Source organism: Patella vulgata, chromosome 4 (assembly GCF_932274485.2).
Source record: "Patella vulgata chromosome 4, xgPatVulg1.2, whole genome shotgun sequence".
NCBI classification, from domain to species: Eukaryota; Metazoa; Mollusca; class Gastropoda; family Patellidae; genus Patella; species Patella vulgata.
In genome coordinates this window covers 37652286-37668523 of record NC_065882.2, presented here as the reverse complement: position 1 = coordinate 37668523, position 16238 = coordinate 37652286, and the positions used below count along the sequence as shown (strand labels likewise).

General features: G+C 37.8%; 1 pseudogene; it reads left to right on the top strand.

Moving 5' to 3' along the window:
• Window positions 1–489: 489 nt before the first annotated feature.
• Window positions 490–12569, top strand: LOC126817882 (uncharacterized; annotated as a pseudogene).
• Window positions 12570–16238: the final 3669 nt, after the last annotated feature.

Sequence of the window (16238 nt, the reverse complement as noted above, 5' to 3'; positions counted from 1 at the left end):
TTTTCGCCAGAGTACCAATCTTTTCTTGTTTGTTTCCTCAAAATATCGGTCATTTAACGATATTTAGCAAATAATTGCTAGTCTGACCCATCTTGTTAGGAGTAGTTACCTCCCTTATACCGTTACAAGCGTTATCAATCATATAGCGAATTGTCGACTTTTTTTTTCAAAGATTGGGACCCTTTTTGGACCCTTTATGCTATATTGACCCCTTTAGAGTTGCATTCACACCCTTAACCACCGTTTGGACCCTAATTAACCGATTTTTAAGAAACAAATTTAGAGTAGTTTTCGTGATAAAAGCGTCTGAATAGGCTCTAAAAAGGAAAATTCTAGATTTTCAGCGTCCCATAATCTATTGCCTTACGGAAGTCAGACGATTAGAGCAATCGAAGCAAGAAAGATGATGGTTATGCCAAGTTACTGGCCAAGTTCAAAGAACGATACCCCAATGCGTCGAAAGATGATGTGAACAAGATTACTGACTCAATGAAATCTGGATCGGGAAGTGACTAAGTATACGAACCTACACTGTGGTATTTCGAAGCACCGACATTCCTGGCTGCTTAGGAGATGCCGTCCCAGTCAAAGAGCTCAATTGAAGTAGAAACGGAAGCAAACGTGAGCTTGAGTATTTTTTTTATTCATAATCGTTTCGATTTCAAGAATACAACCTTGTATTCCAGCAATTAGTTCACCACAAGGGAGAATTCAGTAAAAGATCTTGAAGGATCTTAAAAGACTATACAGCAGCATACCTACCAATCTCCAACGCAGAGTCCCTTGGTTCAATATATAGAATCTGCCGGTATGTGTGGCGATCTTGCTGTACATGTATGACCATGCCAATTCCCCAGCATCTACTTCAAACGGCCTTACCGCAGTACCATTTTGAAAACTGCCCTCGATTCGAGCGAGCCAGCTGTAGATTGCTGGGCTATACTCGGGAACTCGCGATCAGTAGACCCGGTACCCTGCAGGGACGCGCGTGTCGAATGCATGGTCTTTCCAGAAAATATACCAGCGTCATTGACTGGTCGAGAGTGTATTCGCTTCCGCGGGGCACCAAGCTATGAATTGATGGAGAAGGACTTTCAGTAAAGTTAATTTATGTTCACGTAGATGCATCTAGCCTATCTGTACAAAGTGTTCAGTACAGCCCTCGACAGTGAACACACCCTTTGCGAACTCTCAACGCTGTATGCCTGCTATGTGTGCATGAACCTCGTGGTTTACATCCTCCCAATCAACACTTCCATGAGCCAAATACCTCCTACTTTTCTTCCGCAAATAATTATGGAGAAAGCAGCATGCGATAGTTATATTACTTGCTTTCTCTGGCGAGACTTGTATCTGTCTTTGGAAAACACCAAACCGTGAAACGAGGATATCAACTTAGGCGATAGTTGAATATTCTGTTTTGAATATCCATTGCAACATCACCATATGGTTTAATCATATTTTCAGTCATCGTAAAGACTTCATCAGCCACAAAAACATACGGTAGATCTATAGTATCACCCTGGTGCAAAGGTTCCCAGTTCTCGTCCCTCGTACATCATTTCGAATTTCGTATGGCTGTTCACTCCTCCATCAGAAACACGACCATTTATACCAGCGTCGACCATGATGAATTCGTAGTTTGCGTTAACCACTGCCATGAGCACAACGCTACAGAACTGATTGTAATTGAAATAGTAGGACCCTGAACCTGCTGGTTTCTTTATAGCCACATGTTTTCCATAAATCGCACCTAGGCAATGCGGAAAATTCTATCGCGTCTTGAAATGTGAAAATAAATCATCACCATTTCAGAATGAACACGAACTTCCAAGGAAAAGGAAGGGACCGACGAGTCAGAAACAAGCCAATCATAAGAACAGGCATCTGAACTACAAACGCTTCCAGCAGTCACGACTGCAGAAAAGCTTACAAAACGCAGATACGTTGTTAAGAGTAATACAAGTGACGAACTAATATCGCTAGCATGGAAGCGCCCGCAACAGCCAAATGATGAGTTCGAATATTTACGGAAAACCTGGGCAACCGAAATATCTAAAAAGGATCCCAACCAGCAAATCTTTGCCAAAAAAAGCTATCGATGACATCATCTTCGAAGGCCAATATGGGGCTCTCCATCGACACTCAGTGCGGATCAATGAAACCCCTCCTCCCAGCGGATCTACTACTCCATACAGTAACTTAAGTCACAGTTCATATTCGTCTCAGCGCAGATTTACGCCTTCACCAATGATTTTGAATACTAACATACATAGCAATTACAGTACTCCATCGACATCTACGTATCCACCGAGAATGTCAAAGGATTGAACTCGCCATTTCCTGAGGAAGGTACTCATGATCTGGCTACCTACTTGGCTTCATTTGATCCAGCTATAAGTTAGCTCAATCGAGACGTATTTTTTGACAAATGACTACAGTACGAGTATATGTATATTCAATCAGCAGGACTGACAGACTTTCATGTAAAAGTGAATCTGGACTTATTCGCGTTAATCATCGAACATTATCATTAACCTACTCCAATCTAGATTATTGAATGTACAATAAATAATGTTTGTTAGCAATCACCTATTCCAGTTCATTTTGAGTTAAACTAGACAGTCTCCAGTGAATTTGAACTTAGCGCACTGTTATTTTACTCTTGATTAATCCTCTGTTCATTACCCTCTGTAATTCTCTCAGATCATCTTTTTTTCAGGGAATCTTGAATCAGAGAATCATTTTTACACCAATCTAGAGAGTGAAATCTGGAAATCAATGCACATGTAATTTTAATTTGTATCGACAATCAATACCATTTGATGTTTTACTCATAATTGTTTCTTACCTTTATGTACAACTTGAGTGAGCTGATGATAGCATCACGGGATTCGATAACTCTCTCGCAGATGGCTTTGATGGGAAGCGGGGAGGCGGAGAGATCGCGGTCAAGAACTTCAGATATTCGTACGTGTTCCCAGTGGCGAGATATCGAAGAGTAAGCGAAAGTCTCTCAAAGGGTGAAATTACTGTACTCATGACCGAAAAGATTATGAATAAAAAATACTCGAACTCACGTTTGGTTTCGTTTCTACTTCAGTTGTGCTCTTTGACTGGGACGGCATCTCCTGATCAGCCTGGAATGTCAGTGCTTCGAAATACCAAAGTGTACGTTCGTATACTTCGTTACTTCCCGATCCAGATTTCATTGAGTCAGTAACCTTCTTCATTTAATTTCGGAAATTCGTTCGTAGGGCATTAAGCTTTGCCTTCACATCATCTTTCGTGACCTTTGGGTATCGTTCTTTGTACTTGATTGTTATAATCGTCTGACTTCATCTTCCTTAACCAAGGAAGCTCCCGATAAACGTCGATCACCTCCTTCACAAAAGCTAGTTACTCTTGCTTCGATTGCGACATGATGTTTTCACATCGACGTCTTTGCGTGAAATGAAAAATTATTGATGACGCCCACACACGGTCAATTGTTGCCCAAAAATTGACGAATCGTCAATAAAAAATCTACGGACTTTTGATTTCTTCAATCATATTGAGATCAGTTATTTTGATCTTCAATATCGCATACACACGCTCAATACAATTGTCAGTATCAAGTATTGACAATGACATTGAGCGTGTGTGGGCTGCTTTACCCTATTGAAATAATTTTACCAAATTTTAAATATTCGATCAAATTTGTTGTGTATCGGTGTACACAAGATTTCATAATTTCGAACATAAATTTGGAGATGATTCGACGCTTTTTGATTAAAGATTTTTTAATTTCGTTAAATGAACAATCACTCTGACCGATAGTGTTAGAGAATTAGCGGACGGACGAAGTTGGCAATTATTATTAATATGTGCATATAAAAGCCACACCACGTTGATGCTGCGGTCCAGGTCAAATCTTTACATGGCTATGCATACCAAAATCCATTTTTTCCTGCAATGACCCCCAGAAAATAAAGTAGTCTGTGTACGGTATATTTTAACAAAATAAAGGACAAGATTTTGTTTATTTTATGATTATTTTTCTTATGCCTTAATTGTAATCTAATTACCCCTTTCAGAATTGAAACATCGATTTGTAATAGTTATAGTTATGTTAATAATGTATACTACCTTATTTCCAATGAAATGATTCTGTCTGTTCTTTTCAACTTTTTCTTTTATATTAGTTACTCTTCCCAGATCTTGTAGTAAACACGTCGAATCTTTTTTATCTGAACATACATCTTTCACTGGAACAACCTTTCTTATTTTCCCTTTCAACATCTCACTGAAAGTGAAACATAATCATCCTTTTGTTTTAGATTTAATCTGAAACATATATTGTATGGCAGTTCTATGCAAATTAATATTAATTTTTGTCATTAGATTGAAACACTGTTTATGGTCTGTCTGCTCCATTTCTTCGGCATTCGAGTGTTATTAACCATACAACAGAAATGGGGTTTAATATCCTACTATTCTGCTCCGACTGGGATAATGAAGACGGACATATGCCATACGATGTGCTATGAGGGAAATTTTGTCCGGACAGAAGCAATATGGCCTACTGTTATATCGAATTCCATCTATCAATGAATCTTTTACATGTACGTCAATGCGAACTCGGTTTTTCGTTCGAACGATATACGTTGTTTTATGTCAGGCCCTCCGTCCTACACCACTCATCAAGGATGAACCACGCCCGAAAATCCACGATGAACTTTCTCGGCCAACGCAGGGATCGAACACGGGACCTCTAGGTTAGCAAGCCAACGTCTTACTCAATGAGCCACCATGCAAAATACAACGTTGTCATTCATCCATTTTACATAAATGAGCTTCATATACTGTTTTAACATAGAAATCTTTGTCATGGTTGATCTGTGACAAAGATTTGAATATGCTGGAAATGATACCACCGAATAAACTATATTTATCGTTTGAAATGTGCAAAGAGAATTAATCAAAACTGACTGACCGCCAGTTCTTGTTATGGATAAATCACAGTCTCATATAACAACTTTTCGCTGTCAGACGAATTATCAGTGAGCTTAAAATCGTCAGTGTATACGTGGTAAATAATACCCTACTACAAGTTTGATTAACACAAGGTACATTTTTATGGATACAGAATTACTGAGTTTAATACTAAACGACGTTTCTACGAAGATACTCTCGTCTTTATCAAGCAAATGATACAGGTATGTGAATAGTAGGCAAAGATATACAGAATATGCAACAAAGATAATAATCAAATACAATTAAATCTTAACACCTTTGATTTAACGTCCACTTGACACAAACTAGGGACTAAAATACATGGTCCTGTTTCAATCCAATAAATTGCTTGAGCGTAGGGGTCTTTAATAGTGGGAGGACCCGTAGAAAACCCACGAGGTTGGACAGGCGACGCTGCTCATTGTCGCGTACAATCGGGTAATCCAATGTCAGACCTTATGATGCAACGCACTAGCCATTCGGCCATGCAACACTTCTAATATCGAACCGAGGGTTAGTTGGGTATTATTTGAGATACATATCACATCACTTCAATGACAAAGTGGTCAGCATACCCCCATATAGCAACATAATCTTATGTTTTAGCATGTTGTAGGGCTACATCACTGCTGAAATGAGTATAGGTCTACTATTTGTGAACTGTTTGTCCCCACTGCCCAAAATACACATGCGTTATTTTAGCTATTCATCGGCCAGTTCACAAGTAAAATGCTGTCAATGACTGAGTCAGACGAAGAACTCTGTGTTGCCAGTCAGATTGCCGAAATTAATTTCAATTTTATCTGAAAATTCAGACGAGGAAATTATTGCATCAAGTCAGCGTGTAAGAGCAATTACTGTATATTTTATATATGGATGTTGGAAATCCAGCCGATGTTGAGAAAAATCGATCTGATAATGACAACGTTTTCATATTGCTAACGAGGAAACGATTTTAAACGTTGCAAATAACCCTGTACCAAAAAAGAATTTAAGGCGAAATAAGTGGGCGTTTAAGACATTTAAAGCATGGCCAATATGTCGGAACAATCACCATAATGATGAAGAAAGGAAAATAACTAAGGATCTTGAACACATAGACAATAGTGATCTATTTTTTTGGTTAAAACACTTCGTTGTTAGAAAAGTTAGAAAAAGGGATGGTAATGGGATTGATGTCTAATTTACGTCTTAAATGTAAGAAAAACTTGGATATTTTGAAAAACAATAAATTTGAAGAATTTCGCCAGGTTTTAGATGGCCAAATAAATCAACAAAAAACGAAGACTTAGTACAGAGGAAGAAGCAAGGCTGAACAGCTCACAGATGATGATACTGAACCCTTGTGGGCAAAGTGCGTTTCAGGAACATACAACCCGCACGTTTTAATAAAAAACAATGATTTACTTAAACGGGTTGCATTTTTCACTACGCAGTGAAAAGGAGCATCGAAATCTGAAGTACAAAAATAGCCCGATTTCACCGATTACCTCTTCAGACGGCATCTCTGTCCCGTGATATACGGAGGATATATCTAAAACTGTTCAAGGTGGAATACTGCATAGGAAGATCATGCTAGTGAGCACAAAGAACGCTGCCTTGTGGAAATTTTCAAAATATACTTGAGAGTATGACCGACGGACGGGCGGGGCGATGCCTTCTACCTGACCCCTTAAAAAAATTAGTGAAGATAGATGGTACAACAATCAACCCATGGGTCATAATACTATACAGAAAGTTGTGTCAGAAGTTTGCAAACAAGAAGGAATTGTTGTGCATAAACTAATCATTCCCTTCGGGTCACCACAGCAACTAAACACTTTAACCATGGTATCTAAGAGCAACTTATTATGGAACCCACAGGCCATAGTAGCGTAGAAGATTGATATTAATTGGTGTTATTGAATAAAACGGCTTCTGTGTTTGGAAAATGTAAATTTTTTCATTCAAATGAAGACAACTTCACAAAAAATCAATGAATATCCCAAAGTCAATGAATATCCCAAAATACGATATACATGTACATATAGTTTACTTTCAGGGGTGATAACATATAAAAGAACATGCAGTACTATGAAACATGAAATAAGTGAAATATTAAATGATGAGAACGATCTCGTGATGAGGGCAAAATCGTAAAAGACGAGAAAGACACCAGAAAGAATTGCGAGACCTAAAATTTAGCAAAACGGCTTTGTGTGCAAACATCTACAGAAAACGATTCTAATCCTATCATTTATGTTAACAGTAGTGTGCATCAGAAATGCCTTATTTTAAAAAGTTTTGAGATTCAATTGGGCCCTGTTATTATGTGGTAGTATGGCATGATATTGTCGAGTTGTTTTTCGATATTCAAACTTGAATCTCAAAAAAAGCAGATTTGATGGATGTATATCTACAAAATAAATACAAAACATATCTGATTAAATTAGTTTTTGTAAAACAAACTAAGGATATCATAAATTAGGATGGATGCCTGAGCAGTGGATTCACATTAAAAAAAACTGCTCTTTGTACTTGTTTTTTGATATTGGCGATCTTGAATCTCGAAAAAGCAGATTTGATGGATGTATATCTATAGAATGTCTCCAAACCACATTTGATTAAATACGTTTTCTAAAACGAAGTAAAGATATCATCAATGAGGATGTCTAATAAATAATAATAATAATACATTCTTAATATAGCGCATTCTACAAACATAACATAAATATCACTAAAAATGCATGGCAAAGTCTCAACGCGCTTTACAGAGACATGGGTTATAAAAATATATATTATGATTTAAAAATTCAACGATGATATGGTGTTCATATAATAACGTCTAGTGAATAAAAAATACTTAAAAGACAGTAAAGCTGATTTTAATTAGTAAGATATTTCGTCACATGATTCAGAGAATTGATCAGCAAGTCAAATGACGCTTGAAGAGCATGGTTTTAATTGAGCGTTTAAAGGTATCAATGTCATTCTCAGTAGGGAGATTATTCCATAATGAAGGTGCATAGTGCCGAAAAATCCTATTTCCATAAAATTTATTGTTCGTTCTCTTGTATTCTCCGATGAGATAGTCCAAAGATGGAGCCTGGTTGAATCTGGTAGATTTCGGTGGTTGTTTTACGGACAAGAGCTCGCTCAGATAGGCTGGGGCCATATTGTTCACTACCTTGAAAATAGTTAGTAGCACTTTAAATTCAACACGCTCAACTATGGGGAGCCAATGGAGATGGAAAAGCACTGGTGTGATATGATCAGTCTTTTTCGTTCGAGTTGCCAACCTGGCTGCTGCATTATGTAAACCCTGGAGTTTCTTTGTTTGTGCAATGCTAATGTTATGATACAGAATATTACAGTAGTTCAGTCTCGAAGTGATCATGGCATGCACTAGTTTCTCAGTAGTTGTCGGACTAAGAAGTCTACGGATACGCCCAATCTTGAACAGTGCATACGAAACACTACGACAAGTCTGCTGAACAAAACTTTCTAGGGAACAATCTGAATTAAACATTACACCAAGGTTTCGAACTGAATTCGAAGGTACAATAAAATGGACTCAATGGATGTAGTGTTACAAAACGAGATTTGAAATGAATAATTTCAGTCTTGGAATCATTTAGCATCAGTTTGTTATCAAACATCCATGATCGTATCTCATCGATACAGGCTTCAATGGCATCTAATGATACAGATGGATCCTTGCACGTAAAATACAATTGACTATCATCGGCATAGATCGTAGCATCCAAACCATGTTTAGTAATAATTTCTTCGATTGGGGCGGTGTACATAGTGAATAATGCTGGACCTAAAACTGTGCCCTGGGGTACACCGCGTTTTAATTGCATTTGACGAGAAATACTATTACCAACAATAACTGACTGACTTCTATCCGAGAGATACGACCCGAACCAGTCTATAACTGTTCCTAACAACCCAAAGTGGATCTCTAGTCTATGTAATAGCTCCACGTGATCCAGAGTGTCGAAAGCGGCACTAAGGTCGAGGAGTGAGAGTATCACATGAGACCGTGAATCTAGGGCAGTGACTACATCATTGTGCACACGGAGTAGAGCTGTCTCACAGCTATGGTTAGGGCGATAAGCAGATTGACATTTAGTATATAGAGAATTTTGGCACTGATATTCATGTAAACGAGACATGACAACTTTTTCTAAGATCTTAAAAACGAATGGAAGGTTAGAAACGGGGCGGAAATTCTTAGGAATATGATCAAGTCCAACCTTTTTCAAAAGTGGACGGACATGGGCAGTTTTAAAAGAGTCTGGCACTATCCCTGTTAAAAGAGACTCGTTCACGAGTTCAGTGATAGATGGTGCTAGGCTATCAACATGCTTCTTCACCAAAGCTGTGGGCATAGGATCAAGTCCACATGTTTTAGATGGGGCTTCCATGATCAGTTTTTTTTATTTCATCCACATGGAGGAGGGGCATGGGGCCTCATCGTCATGTTGTGATACAGATGTATTAAACTTGTCACACAGTTTATCCACCTTTTCCATGAAGAATGACGATAGAAGATCCGCAGCATCTTGCTCAGTAGAGACCCCTTCAGGGATAATGTTACTTAGAGAATTCTTGTTACCAATGATCTTATTAGTGATTTGGAAGAGTTCCTTGGAGTCGGCATTTTGTATTTGGCTCTGATGATAGTTCCGTTTAGTTGTCTCTACTAGGTCATTATATTTTCTTTTGGCCATGCTTACAATGTCCTTATTGACTTCCAGGATTGGCGGAAACTGTCTTTCAGTTTTTCTCAAAACTTGTCTCGCAGCAGAAATTACAGGTGTAAACCATGGTGCTCTGGGCTTGTCGGTGACTGTCTTCGTTGTTAAAGGAGCCACTCCATCCAAAGCTGAGGTAAGGCAAGAGTCATAGTACTCAGCCATTGTACTGGGGGAGGATGGCTTATTACTACCAAGAGACTTCACAAGAGTGTCTTTTAGAACATCGTGGTCTATGTCAATCAATTTTCTGCACTGCACAGTTTTACGTAAGCATGGAGGTCGGACAATGTACAGATTGACAATAACCTCACTATGGTCGGATGGGAGTCAGCTACAGAGGCTGATAGAATTAATAAAATAATCAGACTCCCTGGTAAATAGCAAGTCCAGGGTGTGGCCTTTTTCGTGAGTGGCCCCGCGAATATGTTGGATAAGTCCGAATGACGTTACAAGTCCATTAATTTCTGCACATCAGCACGGTCACTGGACTCATATTGAAAATTGAAATCGCCCCCAATCAGTAAATGACCAGGTCGAGAGATTGCTACTTCCAATAGTGATCTGAAATCTGATACGAAATCATCAACAGTCCATTTATTCTTAGCTGAATAGGGTGGTCTGTAGATGACAAAAACATTAAATAGTTCACTTTTGACAGAGAATGTCACTTCAAGGTACTGGAAGGATTGGTAGTTCGCAGACCTCCTTTTTTTCGCAGCTAGGTTGGTTCTGGCTAAAAGTCCAACACCACCTCCTTTGCGAAATTTCCGGGGTTTGTGAAGGAATTCATACCCTTTTAGTCCATGTAATAGCTCACCGACAGTTGGGTCAATCCCATCTTTAGTCCATGTCTCAGTGACCAAGAAAAAATCGAGCTTATTCTCGATGACCGAGGCAGTAAGAGCACCAAGTTTGTTTGTCAGTGAACGGGCATTCCACAACCCAAAGTTCATGTTAGTTTTCAAATGTTGGCAAGAGACAAATTTTACATTTGTAACACATGCCGGTCGGTCGACAGAAGATGTTTTGACACGAGGAAAAATATCAGTTACAACAGGAATGTTGAAAACACTTTTACCACTTCGTTGCTCAGAAAGAACAGTAGAATATGAATTAGAGGATTTCGTTATTTGGATCAAATTGGTCGCATTCAATCCTCTACAGTCTTTTTTGGCTTGTTTGAAACCCTTATTCTAGGTTTAATGGTGTCAAAATAGACAGGTGTAAAGTTAGAAATTAACTCAGGAAAGAAACACAACTCAGTATACACTCTATTGTTTTTACAGTTGTTAGCAGAGTTCAAGGCTAAAAGTTGGTGTTTGGTATAAGTGATCATGATTTAGCTCACCAGTACTCAGTTCACGAAATGTCTGAGCAGTGGATTCGCATAAAAAGATTCTCTTTCTTCTTGTTTTTTGATATTGGCGAATGTCGAAAAACGAGCTACTCGCTTTTCGATATTCAGACTTGAATCTCGAAAAAGCACATATAATGGATGTATATCTACAGAATGTCTCTGACGCAAAAATCATGCTTTTTTGAGTGAGGTATTGCCCGTTTTAAGAGTTGGGTACTGTCTCTTTAATGTACTCATTGACCTTGCGTACTGCCATATATTGTTAACCGAGTATCCAGACTGAAATAAATGCATTGAATTTAACAAGGTGTTCCGGTTGTCAATTATAAAGCCATGAGTGATGTGCATGTGTGCATATGACTGTCTGGAAATCATGCTGTGTGAGTTTTAGTTTGGGGTAAGGTATTTAAGAAGGTATTCTGAATTTGTTAGTTGCTGTTCCCGAAGTGTAGTAGGGAGTAAGCGACATGTCTAATGTCTGTTCCCTCTAATTTTAAATGTGGTTGTAAATGCTAGGTGAATATATCTTGTCGTGGTGAAAAATGATCGTCTTGGTGACATAATAATTTTCTTGTCTTTACTTTAATGGCGAATGATGGTCTTGGTGACGTGTGTATTTTCTTGTCTTGGTGACAAATGATGGTCTTGATGACATTAACTTTAACTTTTTATTACAGGTATGGTTATCTAACAGTTTTTCTCTAACTTTCGTTGAGTGATACAGATATTTTCCAAGATTAAGCAGTTTTACATTATTATCGCCGTGATTCATGAGGTTTTTTAGTTTGTGAAGAGATGGAAAAGACCAAAAATATCGCGACAATTTTCTTTCTACGATGGATATATACGTGGGACAGCACAGCAGAAAGTGAAATTCACCTTAACAGCTTTCATATTACAACATTTGCATAATCTTTTATATCTTTCGATTTTATTATATCGCCCGGTTTCAATGCTTAGTTGGGGAAGACCATAACGGCAAACAGACATGGAGTCTAGGTGACGGACATTGGGGGTAAAATGATGACAATCTGTAAGTATACTATGATTTTAAACTATTGTACTTAAGAATTTGGTAATTGTGCCGTATATAGTATGCTGTATTATTTTTCGATATATATCATGGGGTTAAACAGTAAACTTGCATGTTGTATATAATTTGCTAACTGAAAATACTTTTGTCTTGTAGATGGCAGTAAATTGTAGAATGTTTTAATTAATATAATTCCACTATGTTCACGACAAAGTAAAACAGAAGCTGTGTCCAGCTTGTATCGTGTAGTGTTTGTGCTATTTGATTCACCAGTAATTAAATAGTGTTTGTATTATTCGCTTCACCAGAAATCCAGTAGTGATTTGTGCTTCACCAGAAGTTAAATAGTGTTTGTGTTATTCGCTTCATCAGAAATCCAGTAGTGATTTGTTATTTTTTGTATGGTGGTTAATCACGTTTATAACAGAACCAACAGTGAAACTTATCTGCATACATAGTCAAGAAATTATTGTTGCATTAAATAAAGTAAGAGAGAAGGTCAATACGGGCGAGAAAAAGACTATGGGTAATAATGTAAATTTCTTTGAAACCAGTAATAACCTAATATATCGTATATTTCAGTCACCATCTTTTAAAGGTAGTCAGCTTGTAGGGCCTGGAGAGTATCGTAATTGGGTGTTACAATTAGCTCATGAATCCATGTTTGGTGGTCATTTAGGCATTCGAAAAACGGCAGATCGAATTCTAACAAAGTTCTATTGGCCAGCTTTGCAAAGTGATGTTAGGTGTTTTTGTCGCTCTTGCGATGTGTGCCAACGGACCTTTCCTAAAGGTAAAGTTATTAAGGTACCATTGGGCGAATTACCTATAATTGATATCCCGTTTAAACGTATAGCCATTGATTTAGTTGGTCCTATTAAACCAGTGCCGGAGAAAGGTAGGTAATAGGTATATTTTAACAGTAATGGATTATGCAACCCGTTATCCAGAGGCGGTAGCTTTACCGAGAATCAAGGCTGAAAGAGTGGCGGAGGCTTTAGTTGATATTTTTTCAAGAGTTGGAGTACCAGAAGAAATATTGTATCATAGAGGTTCACAATTTACGTCTGAGTTAATGAGAGAGGTAAGTTGTTTGTTATCTATCAAACAGATAGTTACAACCCCGTATCATCTAGCATGTAACGGACTGGTAGAACGATTTAATGGCACTCTCAAATCAATGTTAAAGAAAATGTGTGCAGAAAAACCTAAAGACTTGGGTCGCTATTTATCACCGATCTTATTGTAGCGGGGTATATTTGTAACTTTTCAGGTTGTCCGTTTGGTTGTTTGGTCTTGTTATTTAATTAATGGGATTTCGAGTTTTATTTTTCATAGTTAAAAAAGTAAAAAAAAAGATGTTATGTGTTGTAGTGTATATACGTTTCTATTGTAGTTATACTTTTGAAGTTTTCGTCTTGGTTTTATAGGAACTAGGATTTGATTCTTATGTTTGGTGGAATTTATTCTTTGTGTCCTTAGTTTAAAATATTGAGGAGTTACTTTTGTTCTAGAAGGTTTTGTTGTTCAAGGTTTTGTTGTACATTTCACTTGGAGGTTGTTTATCAGGTGATATGATTTGCCGTATTCTGATTGGTTATTTGGGTGGCGCATTTTATTAAAAGAATCAGTATTTTCTCCCACTCTTCTTTTTTCTGCTTGGATGACTGGTTCCTGAGATTCATACAGCTCATTTCCACAAACTGGTAAGACACATTTACATTACATGTAATTTAAAACACATGAATGCTTGATATGTGACTTATTTTGTGAAATAAATTGTGTAGAATGAATGATTCTATATTATGATTTTATGAAATAATTTATAGATTTTATCCAAAGATGTAAGTCAATCATTCGGTTTACTGTGATATGATTGAGATTGTATAACATTGACTTGTAGCATTAGTTTAGTATGGAATGTATTTTTGTTCTTTCAGGGCATGTTGTTATTATTATTCATGAGGTTTTTGACGTTCTTCATGTGATGCTCTGGTGCTTCATCTTTAAACTGTAACCGCGTTCGCGGAATGATCATTATATTATTGTACATGTAACTATGTGATATTGGTGATATTTATATAAACTTTTAAAACCATCTTGCGTTATCAATTCTCCTCACCCTATCCCGAACACTTAAAGCAGCGAGTCTAAACTTTTATTTAGGCGCCGCATATAGCTGCGACAAATTGAGCGCCCAGGGAGGATAGGCGTTTCAGGGGAATGTCTTGCTTGCTACCGATTTTCAACTTTTAAAAGTAGCTTTCAATTATTGACACTTTTGATACTAGTTGTGTCTAAAAATTTAAAGTGGTATATCCGTAACATTTTGCTCGAGACAGATGACATTTTGTGATTATAGATTTCTCGCGTTATTGAACTTAAGGATCTTGCAGGACTTTATGTGTGCGCGTCTATCCAACAGAAGAGGAAGAGGATTTTCATTTTAATTGACTTTAATTTTCAATTTAATTTTTAATTTGTATTTTTATAAATGTTTGTCCATACGTTATAATTTTTATAACTTCTGAATGGTTTGTGATTGAGCGTACGTATACATTTACGTAACATGGATTATATTGCGTATTACGCCACACATTACATATCCACATAACATGGTAGGCTATCATTATCACTTCGTGCTGTCGTTCCTCTAATTGTCTTTAAAAGTTTTTCTTCCGTATTTCAGGCTTCATTTTGTTTGGTAGTATTTGGTCAAGTTGTCATTATGTCTGCTAATGATCAGGCGGTTGATGTTAATGATGTGCAAGAGGGTGGTGTTATAAACCCACAGGAAGTTGATGTTTGATGTTAATGGTCCTCAGGGTGATGTTGCACCTGTAGGTGAAGGTGATGTAAATGTTTTAAGAAACATAGGTATTTTTCCAGCTGGTGTTAATTCGCAGGAAGGTATTTCCGATTGGATGATTAGCACTTTAAATGAAATGAAATGAGGTTTAACGTCCTACTGTTCTGCTCCTATACTGGGCTAATGAAGACGGGCGTACGCCATACAGTGTGCTATGAGGAAAATTTTGCCCGGGCAGCGGCACTATCGCCTACTCTTATATCGAATTCCAACTGCCAAGGGATCTTTTACGTGCATTCCAATGTTTACACGGGACCTCGGTTTTTCGTCTCATCCGAAGGACTAGACAGCTGTCCTTGTCAGGCCCTCCGTCCTGCATCACTGACAAGGGGAAACCACGTCGGAAAATCGGGATGAACTTTCTCGGCCAATGCAGGGATCGAACAGATTAGCACTTTAAAGAAACAAGGTAAGTGGCCTAGTATTAAGCTTGAGCCCGTAGAATTAGTAAATAAATCAGTAAGTCAAATTCCAAAACTTTCAATGTTCTTTGGAGAACCTGTTAAAGGTGAGGTTAGTTATGATTTATGGCGATATGAAGTGGATTGTCTACTGAATGAAGGTATCTACCAAGATCATGTGTTACTTCTCGCTATGAGACGGTCCTTAAAGGGAGAAGCAGGTTACGTTGTTATGCGCCTTGGTCCATCCGCTACAATTCCAGAGATCTTAAATAAGCTGTTGAGTGTATATGGTACTTGTGAAGAATCGGAGTCATTAATTGGCAGTTTTTACAGTGCTAAACAACAACCTGTTCAGTTAGTTGTTAATTGGGCATGTAGGTTGGAAGAATTATATTCTCGAGCTACTCGCGGTATGACACCTAATTTGGACGATAGTAATGCTGCTCTTAGAAGTGTCTTTTGGCAAGGTTTACTGCCTAATTTGAAAAATCTTGCTGCTCATAAATATGATCAACCAATAGATTTTTTGATCAACTACGAATTGCTGTTCGACGTATTGAATACGACCTAAGCCAACGCAGATCTGTAGAATCTAAACCTGCTCCATCTAAAATGGCTAGTTCAACTAATTATGTTTCTAACTCTGAATTTCAGGAAATTAAAGGCATAATCAACAATCTTAGGTTGTAGAATTGCTGTAAACCGTAACCGTTCTTTAAACGTACGGGACTCCAGGCAACGGGAAGCACCCTGGGGTGTGCAGCGCAGAGACTTTCAGAACCCAGGAGTAAATTAGTTAGAGTTGCTAATGAGACAAACATTAGAATTGAAGGTT